Source organism: Sciurus carolinensis, chromosome 17 (genome assembly GCF_902686445.1).
Source record: "Sciurus carolinensis chromosome 17, mSciCar1.2, whole genome shotgun sequence".
In the NCBI taxonomy this organism is placed as follows: Eukaryota; Metazoa; Chordata; class Mammalia; order Rodentia; family Sciuridae; genus Sciurus; species Sciurus carolinensis.
This window is the reverse complement of record NC_062229.1, coordinates 9,592,162-9,610,197: the sequence shown is the minus strand read 5'-3', so window position 1 is coordinate 9,610,197 and position 18,036 is coordinate 9,592,162. Positions and strand designations below refer to the sequence as shown.

The window sequence follows — 18,036 nt, the reverse complement described above, 5'->3', positions numbered from 1 at the left end:
AGGTTGGGTGGTCAGATAGTAGGGTACTAAAATGCAGAGTTTCCCCCAGGAGAACTGTGAAGTCTATGTTTCTGGTTGTGGGAAGGGGGACTAGAAATCTTACTCGGAATTCGTTTTTCACCCAATCTAGTCTATTTCTCAGTGGTATCTTGCATAAAATAGCAGAAAATGGGACCACTAAACTATTTCTTAAATGCATTAAAGGGTTATTCAGGTCATAAAAAGTATGGAGAACAAGATGACACCAACCATAACATCCTCACCCCTTATTGTGGGCTTCCTAAGTACTCAGTGCCGTTTGCTTTATTTCATGTATTTTATCATGTTGCAGTTATTTGAGGCCTAAATTATTATTATTTTAGAGAATATGAAAGACCAAATTTTTGTGTGACTTCTACTAGGTTTTGGGATAGAAGAGTGAAGCTGCGTTTGAACTGGGATCTCCAATTGCAGACACAGGGCTTCAGACGAGGAGGACTCTGGAAAGATGTTCCCTTCACAACACAACCAGTCATTTCTCTTCCTTGTCATTGCAGGTGGAGACCCTTTGCTCACTGGGCTCTTCTTGGTAGATGACATGGTACAATAGTGGTTGGCACCTGAAAATTCACTACAGGAAGGACAGTTAGAGGTCATAGGCCAAGATTACAGAAATTGTAGGCTCACAATATTCCAGCAGGTAATTATTTATTTTTTTATTTTTCACAGACTGCAGTGCATGAGGTAGATTCATACCATTCGTGTGGTCATACAGGTACAGAGGGTAATGATATCTGTCTCATTCCATGATTTTTCATACCCTACCTCCCTCTCATTTCCTTCCACATAATCTGAAGTTCAGCACGTAATATAACAATGACTCATTTTTCTCCCTGCTCCACTCCAGGGTAAGCTTGAAGGTGTCTACATTCTCATCTACATCGACAATCAGCCCACCAAATCTGCAAAGGAGACATAATGTCAGGCCTTGATTTCATTTCTAATCATAAAACCCAGAATAGGCTTATAAATATTCCTCATGTGTACCAGTGGTTAAGAGCTCTGTTTCCTCTGCTTTAAAACTTTAATTTGCCTTACTCCCCATAATTTTTTCAGGGATTGGATCCAGAGTCTGACAATTTAATCTAGGAGCTTCTCAGCTCCATTTATTATTTCTGTGACATAGAGCAGGTTTGTAGTGTCTATGAGAATTGGCATTACCATTTGAATTGGTTTCTAGATGATACAGCTGCAGTGAGTAAGGATTAAACGTTAAATAGATGTCCCATATAATGAATATGTAATGAATTTGTTTAAAATGACAATATAAAATATGGCTACACTTATTATCACTATTATTATTATTATTGATAAGGTTTATCTTCCCACCACTCAAAAAATATATCCTGTAGCTTGAAGTTACCATTTTCCTATTTGTAGATGGGACAGTTGATTTTTGTCCCTATAGATGTGTATGTTGTGCATTTGGAGGAGAATTTCTCACTTTCTTTAATTTCTGACTCTCTAGAGCTGGACTTTTGTTGACACAGAGGAGGCATCATAGATCGGTTAAACACTGAATTGACCCTTCTTTGGTTTGCAAAACTTGTACACTTTGTTCCAACACATTTGGTGTTGTCCTGTCTGCACATTCAGATCTTTCAGAAATGTCTCACAGAAAAAAAAGTTAAAACCCTGTCTTGTGTTTGTTCATGGTGTGGATCCATGACCCTTTTTTCATTCAACATCATTTACAGCATTCAATCTTTAAAAGATCATGGCAGAGATTTTTATGGGCATAAAGAAAGGAAACGAGGCAGAAATACGAAGGACGGGTTCTTTTATTGTTCAGGTGGAAACAATTATTTTTTTCCCCATCCTTCCAAGTTCCAGTACCCTTTGACAACTGTATATTTTAAAAAAGTCAAAAGTCAGTACATTCTTCATGATGGAATTCTTTACATCGAATTCTGTATTGTGTAAAAAACACAACTGACCAAATATTTAGGAAGCTCCAAAGTTCCCTTGGCTTTCACACACGATGTGAGATGGGTGTTATTCTATTTCCATTAAACTCTGTAAGTTCAGCGAGGTGGAGAGGTCTCCACACATAGACCTGCATATAGTAGCAGGAAATGTTATCTAATTAAAACAATGATTTCTCGAGCTCCATCTCAGGGCAACTTCTCCTTTACTGGAGTGAATGGAAGTATCATTGGTTACACAAAGTGAAATGCTTTGGTGAGGTTTATTGGAATGATTATTCCTGAACAGAATTCAGGGATATTTGAATGCAATATCTTAAAAATAAGAGGATTACTGATAAGGACTTATGTTTTCTGGTAAAACAAATTTAGGTGGTAAATGTTAAAAATCAAAGGCACCAATTGTTGGAAGTCAAACAACGACACTCCACACACATATCTGGAAGTCCTCACTTGTGGAATATGGAGGGAAGCACACATATTTTTGAAGGATTGACAGTTGTGCTGTGCATCAGGTAAACCATTTGAAGTCAATGTACATCCTTCACAGAGACACTTAAACTATACGTGGATGTAAACTAGCACACTTCATGGGCAATGGCTTTTATGTTGTATGCTACTTAATGAGCTTTAGGTATTTTTAGAGAAGTTTTTAAGAAAAATTGTGTATCGATACATAAACAGATACTGACTTGGAAACAAAGGCAGTGTGTCTACTCCACAAATTCCTGGCAGGGGCTGCCTTTTTGGGACAGGTATGCAGGAGAATGAAATCATGTAGATAACAAGAACTCACATTTCAATGATAATAACTGAAATCTCTATGAAACAATAGCTATGAAACAAACATGATTAAACCTTCATATTTAATATAGATATTCTATGTTATAATTAGTAACAATAGACAATATTTATTGGCCATTTTCTAAATTCCAAGAAATAATATAATACAATGGCTCTCCACTCTGGCATTAAAGAAGACCACCATGAATTCCACATGCAGATATTTGTATTAAATTGCTTTTGGTCTGAGACCAGGGTATCTGGATATTTTAAAATATTCACCAATAAATATCCATAAATGAGACTTATAAACACAATTCTCCACAGGTTCAAAGATTATTCAAGAAATATTCTTACAGCAACCCTTCAGGTAGGCAGTTATTTTCGCCATTTTAAAGATGAGAAAAAAATCCCTTTATTTTGACATTGTTACTGTACTTTTCTGTTTTTCATGTTTTAAAAATGAAATTGTAAAGTGAAGGGACAAAAGAGCAAGCCTGAATTGCTTCCAGGTAGCTGAATTAGAGGAATTTCAGTCCCTGTATGAAAAAATTTGTGTGAAAATCAATTAATTAGGCTTATCAAGGTTGATATAAAAATCCGGACTTTGGGATTTTCCTCATATTCAAAGTTCTCAACTCTATATAAAAAGATTTATGATCAGAGATAATGATAAAATATTAGAAGGTCACTATACATTTAAGTGTAAAAAAATTTAAAAATCTGTCTTCTCCACCAGTTGTATTACTAAGGTCCTGAGCTGAAGAAATAGTCGTTCTGGAGAGTGCTCGCCTAGCATGTGCAAGGACCACGGTTCGAATCCCCGGCCCCTCAGGCAGGGAAAAATAAAACAACAAAACTAAGGTCCTGTGGTGTTGATAAAAATTATCCTGCATAAGATAAAAAAAAATTCAAAAGTGTTTTGTAACATCTCATTATTTTACTTATTCATTTTTGCAGTGCTGGGTGTCAATACCAGCATGTACACAGGCTAGACAAGCATTTTGCTGCTGAGCTATATCCCCAACCCCTTTATTTATTTATTTATTTATTTATTTTTGAGACAAGACAGGGTCTCTCTGTGTTGCTTAGGGCCTCTTTCATTTTCTGAGGCTGGCCTCAAACATGCAATCCTCCATCCTCAGCCTCCCAAACCAATGGGATTATTGGTGTGTTTGCCACCATGCCAGGCACTTATTCAATTTTTAAACACAGACAAAATTTGATTAAGCACTTATATCTCTGAAGGTTGTAAATCTGAAAACCACAAATGAAAAGAAAACCCCTATTCTCTGGGTGGCATATAAAGTGTCCCCCAAAGATTCATGAATTGAAGTCTTGGTCCACAGTGCAACAGAGTTCAGAGGCTGAGTTTTTGGGAAGTGATGGGATCGTGGGGACTCTGTCCTTATCAGTGCATTAATTGACTGAAAATTTAATGGACTATTGGGAGGTCATGTGAACTTCAGACAGGTTCCCTGGTGTGATCCTTGGGGACGTTCTCTTTTTCCTGGTCAATTTCTCTATTTATCTGCTTCATGATGGTCCTGTGAGTTGACAACTTTCCCCTTCCATGTCCTTCCACCATTATGCTCTGGTTCACCTCAGGCCCAAGGCAATGCAGCCAGGCAACACGGCTCCTGAAACCTCTGCAACGATGAACCAAAAATATACATGAACTGCTTTAGGTTGTTTTTGTCAGGTGTTTTGGTCTCAGACATGAAAACTGACTAACAGGAAATTGGATGTGAGAACAGGGGTCATTGCTGTGACTGCACCTGACCATATGGTTCAGAAGCTTCTAGAATGGGTTTGCTGGAGGCATTTAGAAAATGTGGGACATACAGGCTAGAGAAACCTTAGCAGGTTATAAGCAGAGCCAAATGGACAGTTATGTTTTAAATTCAGAAGAACAGAATGCTGATAGGAATGCCAACAGCGAAGACCGCTAGTGACATCGGGGACAGAATAAGGGATGCACTGGAACTTGAACTAGAGTCCACTCACGGTGCACTCTGCCAAAGAACTCACCGCCATTTTGTCCATGTCCTGAGCTTTTGTGTGAGACTGATTTTAAAGGTGATTGACCAATTTAATCTGGTGAAGAAAATTTCAAGGAAGCATCCATTCAGGTGGTACCACGGGTATGGTTGGCTGCATTTAGTCAGGTTCCTGTAATAATCATAAGCAAAAATAAGAACAAAATGATTTTTTAAAAAGCAGTTTGACAGCCACTTGGGGTGCTGAGGCAGGAGGCTTGTAGGTTCAAGGCCAGCCTTAAGAACTTAACAAGACTCTAAGCAAGTGAGACCTTATCTCAAAGTTAAAAACAATAAATAAATATAAGAGGTTGGGGAATAACCCACTAGTTAAATACCCCTGAATTCAATACCCAGTATAAATAAATCCATAAATATAGCAGTTTGACCAGAATAATGCTTGGAAAATTGGAGCCAAGAAGGTATGATTCCTGAGATTGAAGCCGCTAGAAAGGAATTAAGTACTCTACACTGAGTCAATGGGAAAGATTTCTCAAGGGCATCTCAGAAATCATAAAGACCCACCCATTGCAAGCTCATACGGGTAATAGTGAAAAACTTGTTTGAAAGACTTTGCTTTGAGAAGAGAATGTAGGGGTGCTCTGGCCACATAGCGGTGCCTAGGAAGTGGTTTACCCAGGATTCATTCCACCATGCTCAGACACCAAGGAATTCAGAGGTGACTACCGCTGTAGTCTAAGGTGGCTGGCTACTGCTGCTGCTGGTGGCAGAACTTGTCTTTGTTCATATGGTGCCAATTTTTCAGGCATGAAGAATGCAAGAGTTAAAGGGTCATGGAGTCCTCCAACAAGATTTTAAAGAAAGCCCTAAAGCATGTCCCAGGGCCAAGTCCCTTGGAGCTGCCTCAGAAAGGGTGATATGTAAAGCTATGAAAGTGAAACCTAACTTCAATGGAGACCCCAAGAAGTGAGAGATGCCACGTCAAGGGATATTTGCCCAGGGAGTCTGCAAACCACACGCAGTTCTGACCCAGGAAAGAGTCACATGGGCAGCAACTGGCAAGGCAATAGGTTCAGGGATGCCCACGCCCTTTCAAGCCTACATCTCAGCACCTTGATCCCTTGATGCTGGACATCTGGCTATCGGATTTAACATTCACCCACCTGATTTTCTATCTAACTTTGGTCCCCATCCCTTCTCTCTATGTCCCTATTTCTCCTTTTTAGAATCAGAATATTCACTTTGTGACAGTGTGCATTAGATGAATGTAATTTGAATTTTGATGTTGACAGAGATTCACAGTGTGTTTGCCTGGAGTCTCAGAGAAGACTTTAGATTTGGACTTTTGAGCAATGCTGAAACTGTTGATTATGGTGACTCTTTGGGATGGACTGAATTTGCATGGTACAATGGGAATGAGCTTTGGGAACCAAATTCACTGTCATGGTTTGGACCTGGAATGTCCCCTTCAAAACTCATAAGTTGAAGGCTTGGTCCCTAATGAACCAAAGTCCAGAGATGATATTTTTGGAATTAGATCATGAAGACACTAGCCTCATCAGTGGGTTAATCCATTTGATACATTAAATTGAATAACTACACTGTATGCAGGTGAGGCAGGTTTGAAGGAAGTAGGTCACTGGAGGTGTGACTTTGGGGACTATAACTTGTCTCCAGTCCCCCCACACACACCCTGCTTTGTGCTGTCACAAGCATTACAGATATCCTCAGCTATATCCTTCCACCATGATGTTATTTCTCACCTCAGGCCCAAAGCAATGAAGCCATTCAGCCATGAACTGAAACCTTGGAAATGGTGAACCAAAACAAAACTTCTCCTCCTTAAAGTACCTTATGTCATATACTTTGTTAACCAAAACAGAAACCTGATTAATGTGGCCTAGAAGATAACTGACATATAACATTAACATTCTTTTCTGATTATGAGTCATTGGCTTGGTGTTTTAGTATTTAGATAATGAAGTTGGGCAATTGTAGCTGTAAGTATTTATATATAATCTTAACTCATGGTAATTTATCCCTTTGCAATAGAATAACATAAAGGTATATTTGATTATTTTTAAATTTTCTTTATTGAGAAAGACTTTTTTCTTAAAGAATTTTTTTCTCTCTATTTTACAAAGATAACAGACCTGTTATATATAATGTTCTTAGTGTTTTAAAACTGGAGTTGATTGTTTCTAAAGTAGGTGTGTATAGAAGAAAGGGAATAATACAGAAATCAATAATGAAAGAGTCCTAAGAAGTTTGGGATTGTTATTTTGAGAAGTACTGGTGAAGGTGTACAGACCTCAATTGTGCATATTTTAATTGTGAGTGCATAAATTAAAACACACACACAGAGCACAGGACACTGCTTATTTATTTCCTTTCCCGCATTGCCTTTTCTTTTTGAAAGGATTTCTAATGAATATAGTGGAACAAAATCTAACAAGTGCCTCAGAATGCCATCTCCTGGGATTCTCAGATGATCCAGACCTGCAGCCCATCCTCTTTGGACTGTTCCTGTCCATGTACCTGGTCACAGTGTGTGGGAACCTGCTCATCCTCCTGGCTGTCAGCTCTGACTCCTACCTCCACACTCCCATGTACTTCTTCCTATCCAACCTGTCTTTAGTTGACATCTGCTTCATTTCCACCACAGTCCCCAAAATGCTCATGAACATCCAAACTCACAGCAGAGCCATCTCCTATGTGGGCTGCCTGACTCAGATGTCTCTTTTTAGCATTTTTGTGTGTATGGATAGTCTGCTTCTCAGTGTGATGGCCTATGACAGATTTGTGGCCATCTGTCACCCCCTGCAGTATCCAGTCATGATGAACCCTCGTGTCTGTGGAGTCTTAGTTTTTGTGTCTTTTTTTGTTTAGCATTTTGGACTCTCAGCTCCACAATTTGATTACTTTACAATGTATCTATTATAAGAATGTGGAAATTTCTGATTTCTTCTGTGACCCGTCTCAACTTCTTCATCTTATCTGTTCTGACACCTTCACCAATAATATAGTCATGTATTTTACTGGTGTCATGTTTGGGTTTTTCCCCATTTCAGGTATTCTCTTCTCTTACTATAAAATTGTTTCCTCTGTTCTAAGAATCCCATCCACAGGTGGGAAGTTTAAAGCCTTCTTCACCTGTGGGTCTCACCTGTCCATTGTTGGCTTATTTTACACAACAGGTCTCGCAGTGTACCTTGGTTCAGCCAAGTCACCTTCCTCCAAGAAGGACTTAGTGTCCTCAGTGATGTACACTGTGGTCACTCCTATGCTGAATCCTTTCATCTATAGTCTGAGGAACAGGGACATTAAAAACGCCCTGAAAAGATTCCACAGCAGAATGTTCTAATGTCATTTTGTCATATATCCTTGCTCTAATGTGGTTCAGAACCATCAGTCATTGAGAACATCGCATCCTGCCTCTTTAAATCATTATTTTTGTGGTTCCATGGCTTTCATTCCACTCTGTGGTTCATATCTGAATATTATTTGCTTTGGTTTGTGTTTAATTCTATTGCTTAGTATTCTGGAATCCTTTTTCATTGTAAACATCATAATAAAATCAACAAACACAAGTATCTTCTGTTATTTCTGAGCAAGGACCCTAGCCTCCAGGTGAAACACTGAACTATTTTTTATATATAGACAAAAGTTACATCATCTTGAAGGTCATGTGCACTTCCTTATAAAAATGAATGTAAGATATATATTTAGACACGTTATGTCTAGGGGGCATATGAATCATGCTCCATATTGAATTTTATAGAAATTACCTTGGGAGGTTAAAACAACTGATGCTTGGGTCCTACCACCAGAGATTCTGATTTAAGTGAGTCTGACTCATTATTAGAATTTCAAAATACTTTAAGGAAAGTTCAGATGCTGGTTCCTAAAATGACCAGATTCAAAGGGGTTGGAAACGAGTTTATTTTAGCGTCAGACAAGGTGGTTTTCTTCAAATATCTTCTTGAATTGCCTTCTTCTGCAATGCCATATAGGTTGTCATTGTAGTGGTTTTATATTATTGTTTTGATGCTTTAATCTCAATCTTCTATAGTTACATTTGATGCTGATCAGGGTCTCTTAAATGGTGACTGTGTTTTCCACCTGATTTTGTTGTTGCACAGTGTCAGGGTGGTCTGAGGAGGCTGGATGGGGCAGGGTATCAGGCAGGTCAGGCATGCACCAAGGATCAGCCTGCATGCCAGGGAACAACAATCAGGAGCTGACAGATCAACCCTAATGTTGCCTCACAATTGCCTGATGGTCAGAGGAGTCCCCAGCCAATCCCAGGAGGACACAAGATCTTCAAGCTTCGCCCTGCCCACCCTGGTCTACAGCAGCGATATCCAGTTGGGGCCACGTGCAAATTCTCCAGGCCTCACTCTGGTGAACTGGTGATCCTCCACTGAAAGTCATCTCAATAAAGTTCTTTTTGATTACATCTGGCCTGTCCGTTCTTCAGTTACCTCTGTCTGAGCTTACACACATTCATGTGCTGTCACTGAATTTCACTACCATGAAAATTTGGGGTATTTCACTACTCCCTTCCTACCCCTGTGCTCTTACTGTTTTAGAGGATTCATTCAGTTACTTTGTCTATTGCCACACTCTTCCCTTTTTGGCTTGTTGACCACGAAATCAAACCAATTGCTTGTATTCAGTTTTCTCCACTGAAATAAGGATATTTGTTTCTATTTTCTTGATTGAAAGTTGAGTGGTAAATTGTAGCATGTGGACAAAGGTAAGAGGAGAGTTGCCTACAATTAAAATGTTTCCAACTATGCTCAAGAAATAAAGTTGGTTTTAAATAGATGTCGTTGTTCTGGGTGTTCTAGTGAGTTTTCATGGCGGCATCATATGTCAGGTCTGCCCGACTGGCTGCAAGGCTGGTTGCTCGGCTCCACACTCTCCGGCTTCCTGTCCTGCCCTGCATTCTCCTCCTTTCACATGGGTAATACCACTTGCCATGACGCTCATCACAGTCAGTGCCACGCTGGGTCTTTAGCATCCCAAACTATGAGCAAAATAAACCTCTTCTCCTTTTAAGTTACCAACCTCGGGTATTTTATTGTAGTAACAGAAAGTAGAATAACCCAAGAGAGTAATTTGCTTTACTCAGCCACCAAATTCAAATGTCAATTTCAACTAAAAATACTAAAATCTTAAAGACACACATACCAGAACAATGTTTGACCAAATATCTGAGCACCAATGACCCATCAAGTTTACACATAAAATCGGCATTCACACTAACTCACAAAAAATGCTGAAGATATGTTTTAGAGGCATATATCTACTATTATGATTTCCCCTTAGACTGGTTGGCTTTCTACAGTGTGCTCCCTAAACTACCGAGAGAAGAAATGTGTGGCTTGCTTGTGTTTATTATTAGGAGGATTCAGATTTAGAGTTGTAGAATAAAATGCATGTTTGATTCTCTAAAACAAAGATATAAACTAATGAGGGCATAATTTTCTTAATTGGACACACAATAGGAAAAGCAAGAGATTTTGGTTTTGCTTTTCTTTCTTGAGGATAATCACCATAGAAGAGGGAACTGAGATTAGAACCAAGTAAGTTCAACATTTTACCTGTAAAAACATGGCTACCTTCAATTTTCATTTGCTATGTTCCATGAATTTTTCTGTGGCCAGGACCCTGGTAGGCATTCCTGCCACACAGTGTAAAATGACTTGAAGTTAGAAAAAAATAACTTTCCGTATGGCCCAGTCATTATCATGTGTCAACTGATAGATTCTTCAATTCCTATTCTCCTCTTTATAATTTTTTTCTGTAGTTGTAGATGGAACAAATGCCTTTATTTTATTTGTTTATTTTCCCATGGTGCTATGGCTCGCACTCAGTGCCTCACAGGTACTAGGCAAGCACTCTGCCACTGAACTGCAGACCTAGCCCCTATTCTCCTCTTCATGAGAAAAAAAAAAAAAAGTGAGTATTTGTCTAAATGCTGGAGTGTTGAACTGATGTTTACTTCTAGCAGTAGAAAAATTGCTGGACTGATTCCTAATTCTCTGATCCACTTTGAGTTGACTTTTGTGCTGGGCAAAAGATAAAATATGAATATTCAATTTCTCAGCATCATTTGTTTAAAAAGACTATTTTTCCCCCAACATGTGTTTTTGGCATCTTTATCAAGTATCAGAAGACTGTATCTATGTGGGTCTGTCTCCTTGTCTTTTATTTTATTCCACTGGTCTTCATGTTTTGGTGCCAAAACCATGCTATTTTGTTATTGAAGTTCGTAGACTACCTGAGATCAGGCATTATGATACCTCCAGCATTATTCTCTTTGGTAAGTGTTGCTTTGGCTGTTCTGGCTCTTTTATTCTTTCAAGTGAGTGTTAGAGCTGTGTTTTCTAGTTCTGTGAAAAATATTGGATTTTGATGTGGACTGCATTGAATCTCTACATATTGGCACAGACACAGACTTCCAAAACAAGACCCCTTAAACTCAAGAAGTAAAACCAAGAATCCAGAAGTGGAATGACATCAAGTTAAAAAATCTCTCCACAGCAAAGGAAAAAAGAGTGTGAAGAGAAAGCCTACATTATGGGAGTAAATATTTGCCAACTCCCCTTCCAAAAGGAGATAAATATCCAGAATATAGAAAGAATTCAAATAATGCCAGACAACCCTCACAATTCAAGCACTAAATATGCAAAAGAACTAAACAGACATTTCTCCATAGAAGAAATACCAATGACCAAGAAATATATGGGAAAAAAAATTACACATCCTTATTAATGAGGGAATTGTAAATCAACACTACACTGAGATTTCAACTTATTCTAGTTAGTATGGCAAGCATTAATACAAATAATTATAAATACTGGTGAGGACATAAAGGAAATGTTATAGTCCTACACTTTTGGTGGGAATGCAAACCGGCACAACCACTGTGTAAAGTGGTGTGAAGATTCCTCAAAAGACTGGGAATGGAAGCATCACGTGACACAGCTCTCCCACCCCTTGGTATTTATCCAAAAGAAGTGCAATCAGCATACTATAATGACATGTTAATATCAATGTTTATAGCAGCACAATTCACAATAGCTAAATTATGGAACCAGCCTGGCTGTTTATCAACAGAGAAATAGATATAGGAAATGTGGTATATATACAGAATGGAGTTTCACTCAGACATAAAGAATTAAATTATGTCATTTACTGGTAAAATGGATGAAACTGAAAAACATCATTCTAATGAAATAAGCCAGGCTCAGAAAAGTCAGTGATAAAATATTTTCTATCATAGGAGGAAGTTAGAGAGTAATAAAGGATTTTTAAAGGGAGGAATCCCATAAAAATATAAGGGAGATCAGTGGAGTAGAGGTTGAGGGGAACAGAGAAGGGAAGAGGAAATGGAAGAACTGTAGAAGGAAGTTGACCAAAGTATGCTATGTGCACATATGAACATACCACAGAGAATTCCACCTTATGCAGATCTATAAATGGGAGAGCAGTAGAGAAAAGGGAACTGGGAGAGGCAGGAGGGGAAGCTAAGTGCAAGAACTGGGGATTGAAATGGACCAAGTTATATTCATACACACATCCTAATATGTCAAAATGAAACCCACTGTGATGAATAGCTATGATACACTAATGAAAACATTTAAAAAGTGAGAATTCCAGGAATTAAAGGAAGTCTGATATAAACAGTGCAATTTTGAATATGATACAAAACACATTCTGTTTAACTTCTTCCAGTGTGTGCTTGGGGTTAAAAAAAAGAGGGTGCTTGAGTGGATGTAATGCACTATATGACTTCAAAGTATTCAGCTCTTTGTAATAAATTTAAGATTTTCCTTCTCATAGTAATAGACTCAACCAATGGCCTTTACAGACAGAAAATTTGATTTTTAATATTAGATCCTGAATTTATTAGCTGTGTAAGTATCAGCACTTGACCTAACTCTGAACTTTTTCACTGTTTTTAGTTTTAATGACACTTGCTTCCACTCCTCTAGGATTAAATAGAAATCTGTGAAAATCATAAGAATTCCTCAGGGAGAAATGTCATCTCTGTCATCATCATCATTATTGTCATCATCATTGTCATCTTGTTCCAAGGTTGATGTCCACCCAATAATTTTTTTTGATTCTATATGTGCTTCAACCTCTGACACCTAAGAGCCTGTAACATCTTTTGTCTGTGTATGGAGACTGACCGGGTCAAGGGCAATAAATGAATATCAATGATCTGCATGTCAAAATACACCACAGAGAAGGCAATTATTAACACATGTACTTGGATACCATTGGATATATAAATTATTCTTATAAGAAAACGTAAAGACAATGTGTCATCTGTGCAACCAGCACTTCCCCTTCTCCTGGGAGACCGGTGCCTTCTGAACATGTCTCAGATGTCCTGAGAGAAGAAATCCAGGAGTTTTTTTTTTATGTTATCATGAGTAATTAATAGGATATAGTTTCTTTTAAAACCAATAACTGGGTCAACTCATAGAATTAATGATGGGATTTCAATGTTCTGCAAATAATAAAGGGTTACAACAGGGAGGAATGACATAGCCTAGTGCAAATCTAAGAAACAGAACGTGAGAGTTTGGTGATCACACACATAATGTGAGATAGAATTGGAAAATCACACAATAACTCATGGTACTACACAAGTATAAATATCTTCTTTATTCCATGCCGTCATTGTCTTCCACCTTCTTCTTGCAGTGATACTAATATCTGACCACTTCTGTCCTCGTGAAATGATTTTGGTTTCCTATTACATTTTTTTTTCTGACAAAGCATTGTAACAATCTTCTCCATCTGAAATTACACTCTGCACACTTGCCATTGATCATTTGATTTTCACAAAATACTCTCTGCTATTGTCCACACAGAGTTACATCTTTTCTTTCATATCTACTTTAATTTGGTATGTGGTTAATATTTCTTTATATCAGTTAATGACACTGCTATCTCTAAATTCCTCACACAAAGTCCTCTGAGTCATAGTGGCCACACAGACAGGAGATAGAATGTGGTCAAAGACTACCATTCTCATCCAAATTACCTTATAATACAAAACAAAACAAAACAGAGGAACTAAAGCCTATTTATTTAATTCCAGAAGTGGTGAACACAAATTGAACTAAAGAAGGTACCATCTGCAGCAAGATGAGATTTTTCTAGAAAAGGATAACTCATATCACTGGACACTCTTGCTGAATGTGTGGCGTGATATCAGCATAGCAACTCTATTAATGAAAGAGAAATTGCCTTTGCTTCCTCTGCCTAATGACCTGGAATAGCATAGTACAGTCTACAGAAATACAAATATCAGAGGAAATTTCTATCCACATGACAGTTCTTCTGCAGGGAATTTTTGTTAAGACTGTGGTGGTGTGAGGGGTTCTGGATTATGAGGGAGAGCAGAACAACATCTCCAGAATATTGTTATGCTTACAATTCAAAGCTGAAATGAGATCTGTGTGTGGGCAGCTTTAATATATTCCCATGACCCTCATATCTGGCATTCATATATCATTTCACAAAACCATTTCATTGAGTGTGTCCTGGAAGCAATGTTTTGCTTCCAATCAATAAAATATGGCAAAACTGTTGAACCATTTCTTCTGGAATTAGGGTTCAAAAGGACTCTGAATTTGAACTTCATGATGGTGTGTTTCTTAGTCACTTGTTTGCTAGCTCTGATGGAAGACAGCTGCCTTGTTGGGAGCAAACTCATGAGAGTCTCAAGTGGAAAGCACCAATGAATTCTTCTTGCCACATCCTGAAAAGATCTGGTGTCAAGCCACCAGCGGCATGTGAGTGAGCTTGTAAGCTGGAAACTTCCCAACTTGTTCTCCTTCAATATATAACCTTGAGGTGACAGTGGTCCTAGTTCACACCTTGATATAGCCTCGCAGGATACTCTGAATTGCTTAAGGGAACAGCAACTTATAATTTCACAAAATCAATAGTTTTAATATCTCAATATATATCTGTTTAAGAGAAAAATTAGAATTTTACTATCATTTAAATATGCAAAGCTTCAATTAGTATAACCACAGTCCCCAAGAAAGGGAATATCAAGTTACTCTTAGAAATAAATCTTAACTGGGAAAATGGAAATTGTGTGGGACTATTCCTACAGAATTCCTAATAATCCCTAAATTACATGATTAATACAATGATTGCAGAGAGCAAATTGTTAAAGTCAGAAATTAGATTAACACAATTTGAACTTTATATTAACATCCTTGCAATCAGAAGTCAGGCATACACAGAAGGTTTATCACCAGAAGAGGAAGGTCACAGAGACTTACATATTTTCATGTTTTGCTTCTTCTTCATGCATTACTACTATTACGCTCTCAGAGACTGGGAAAACATGGACCAGCCTGACTAATTATGAGCTCTGTATGTGGAGCTCTCAAGGTGACACAAGTATAAATAATCAGCCTGTTTCTTTAGCCATTTAGATTGACTGTCGCTTTTGATGGTCAACATGCATAGATCTACTTCCAGAACCGTCATCTGCCCAAAGGCATCCATGAGTGATTCTCTCTTCCTCCCAGTTCTGATAAATATCAGCCCTCATCACATGCTATCTGGTGAAGGGCCAATAGTTTCTTACACACGAGTCAAGAACTAACAGAAACCCAGAGCATCCCAGTAAGATCTGAGGGAGACAGTGATTTGAGGAGGAAAAGTCAGGGAAATCGTTTCAACATCACCTGTTCAGACTTGATAGTCGGGTTAGTAAAATGGAAATGCTCCAACATGCAATGTTTCAGCTCAGGGGCCTGTGACACTTACATTCTTGCTTCTTGTGAGGTTAGGAAGACTGTCATAGAGAGTTTCCTCTCCTTCCACACTGGTTCTATCTCTTCTTGACCTCTATCCTACCAGAACAGGAAAATGGTCCCCGTAAAGCACTTAAAATGACCATAAAGTTGAATATGATGGTAAAGAGGAAAATGATGTTAGGAACTACATCCTCATCAACATTTACTTGGAGCTTCCGAAGCTGAGATTCGAAGCTGAGATTTTTTTAAAAAATGTAGCTTGTTACATTTTACTTTTATAACCACCTTCTAAAAATAATAACATGCATTATTGTACAATTGACGGTAGAAGCATAGCCTGTCACTCCAGGCAGAGACCTCCTCTGCTCTCTGTGCTCTGCCCCCTGGGTTTCTGGTGAACCTCAGTGGGTTGATCTTGTTGCATTAGATAAAAATATGGACATAATGTTTCAGACTTGGGTTTGGTATCTCAACTGTACCCAGAGGGTTGTGTTTAATGAGAAAATCTGTTAAGGAATATTTGGTATTAGAAAACTACTTAAGAAGTTTCCAATGCCATGGAAAGCAGTGGCAAAAAGTAAGAAATGAACTCAATCTGAGACATTTCCTTCAGATTGTGCAGCACTGATAAAAATAACTCTGCACTATTGAAAAATAAGGGCCAAGTATTTATTTTTAAAGCTATTTAGTTTTTAACCCATTATTTTCTATTTTTCGACGTATAGAACCTTTAAAATAGAAAAATACCAAATAAATAATCTAATATCACACCTCAAGTCCCTAAAAAAGAAAAAGAACAAATTAATTACAAAACCAGTAGAAGACAGGAAAAAATTAACTTCAGAGCCAATATTGAGAAAATTGAGGGCTGGGGAGATAGCTCAGTTGGTAGAGTGCTTGCCTTGCAAGCACAAGGCCCTGGGTTCCATCCCCAGCACCAAAAAAAAAAAAAAAAGAAAGAAAAGAAAATTGAGAATACAAAATACAAATAATCAATGCAACAGAGTTGGTTCTTTGAAAAGACAATAAATACTTAACAAAATCAATCAAAAGAAAGAAAGAGAAGATCAATAACAGAGATTTTGGAAAAGAAGGTATCACCATAGACATTTCTGAAATAAAGATTATCAGAGATTCTTTTAAAACTTAAATTTTGATAAATTAGAAAATCTGGAAGATGTTGAAAAAATTTTAGACATGCATTACCTGCTCAAGTTGAGTCAAGAGTGTATAGAAAACCTAAACAGAAAAATATCATGCACTGAGATTCAAATAGCAAATGAAAGACTTCCAAAAAGAAAAGATCTAGATCTGAAAGATTCTCAGCAGAGTTTTGCCAGACCTTGAAATAAGAAATAATGCTGATCTACCCTCAAACTATTCCATGAAATAGAAATGAAGCAACACCTCAAACTCATTCTATTAATCCAGGATAACTCTGATACCAAAATCAAAGACACATCAAAGGAATAAATACTGCATACCAATATCCCTGATGAGCATAGATGCAAAAGTTCTTAATAAGATATTAACATTCAACATCAAAAACATATTAAGAAGATAGTGCACCATGATAAAGTGGATTTAATCCCAGGGAAGTAAGGTTGGCTCAACATACATGAATCAAAGAATATAATCCAACACATGAATTAAAGACAAAAAAAAAAGATCATTTCCATATATGAAAAAAAAAAAAACTCTTGACAAAATCCAGTACTACGCATGTTAAAAACCCTGAAGAAAGGAGTGCTAGAAGGAACTGACCTCAAAATCTAAAATATACACAAGACATGTTTATAGTAGCACAATCCACAGTAGCAAAACAATAGAACAGCCTGGGTATCAACGAATGATGAATGAGGAAAGAAAATGTGACATATATATACAATGGAATTTTATTCAGTCATAAAGAAAAGTGAAATTTTGTCATTTGCAGGATAATGGATGGAACTAGAGACCATGTTGTTAAGCAAAATAAGTCAAACTCAGAAGATAAAGGGGGATATATTTTCTCTCATATGTGGTAGCTAGAGAGGATCAAGAAAAGAAAGGTGAGGGCAGATTTTACCAAAATCAAAGGGAGAGCAGTAGAGGAAAGGCACCAAGACGAGGGAGGTGAGAAGAAATGGGGGGAATGCTGGGGAGTGATACTGACCAAATTATATTGTTATATTGCATGCATGTGTGAAGATGTAAAAATTCCCATAACTATGTACACTATAATGCACCAATAAAAAAAGTGGAAAAACAGAAAATAAAAAAATATTATACATGACAAACCCAAAGCCAACATCATACCAAACAAAAACTGAAAACATTTTCTCCAAAATCAGGAATGCGACAGATTTCTATTCTCATCACTCCTACCTGATGTCATTTTTGAAACTCTACCAAAAGCAATCAATCAAAAAAAAATCAGCCAAGAAAAGAAAATTCAAGGAATACAAATAGGAAAGAAGAGGTCAGATTATTTCTGTTTAT

The 18,036-nt window shown here is 37.6% G+C and overlaps 1 pseudogene; it reads left to right on the top strand.

Annotated features, from left to right (window-relative positions):
• Positions 1-7,279: 7,279 nt before the first annotated feature.
• LOC124967991 (putative gustatory receptor clone PTE01) lies at positions 7,280-8,111 on the top strand (annotated as a pseudogene).
• Positions 8,112-18,036: the final 9,925 nt, after the last annotated feature.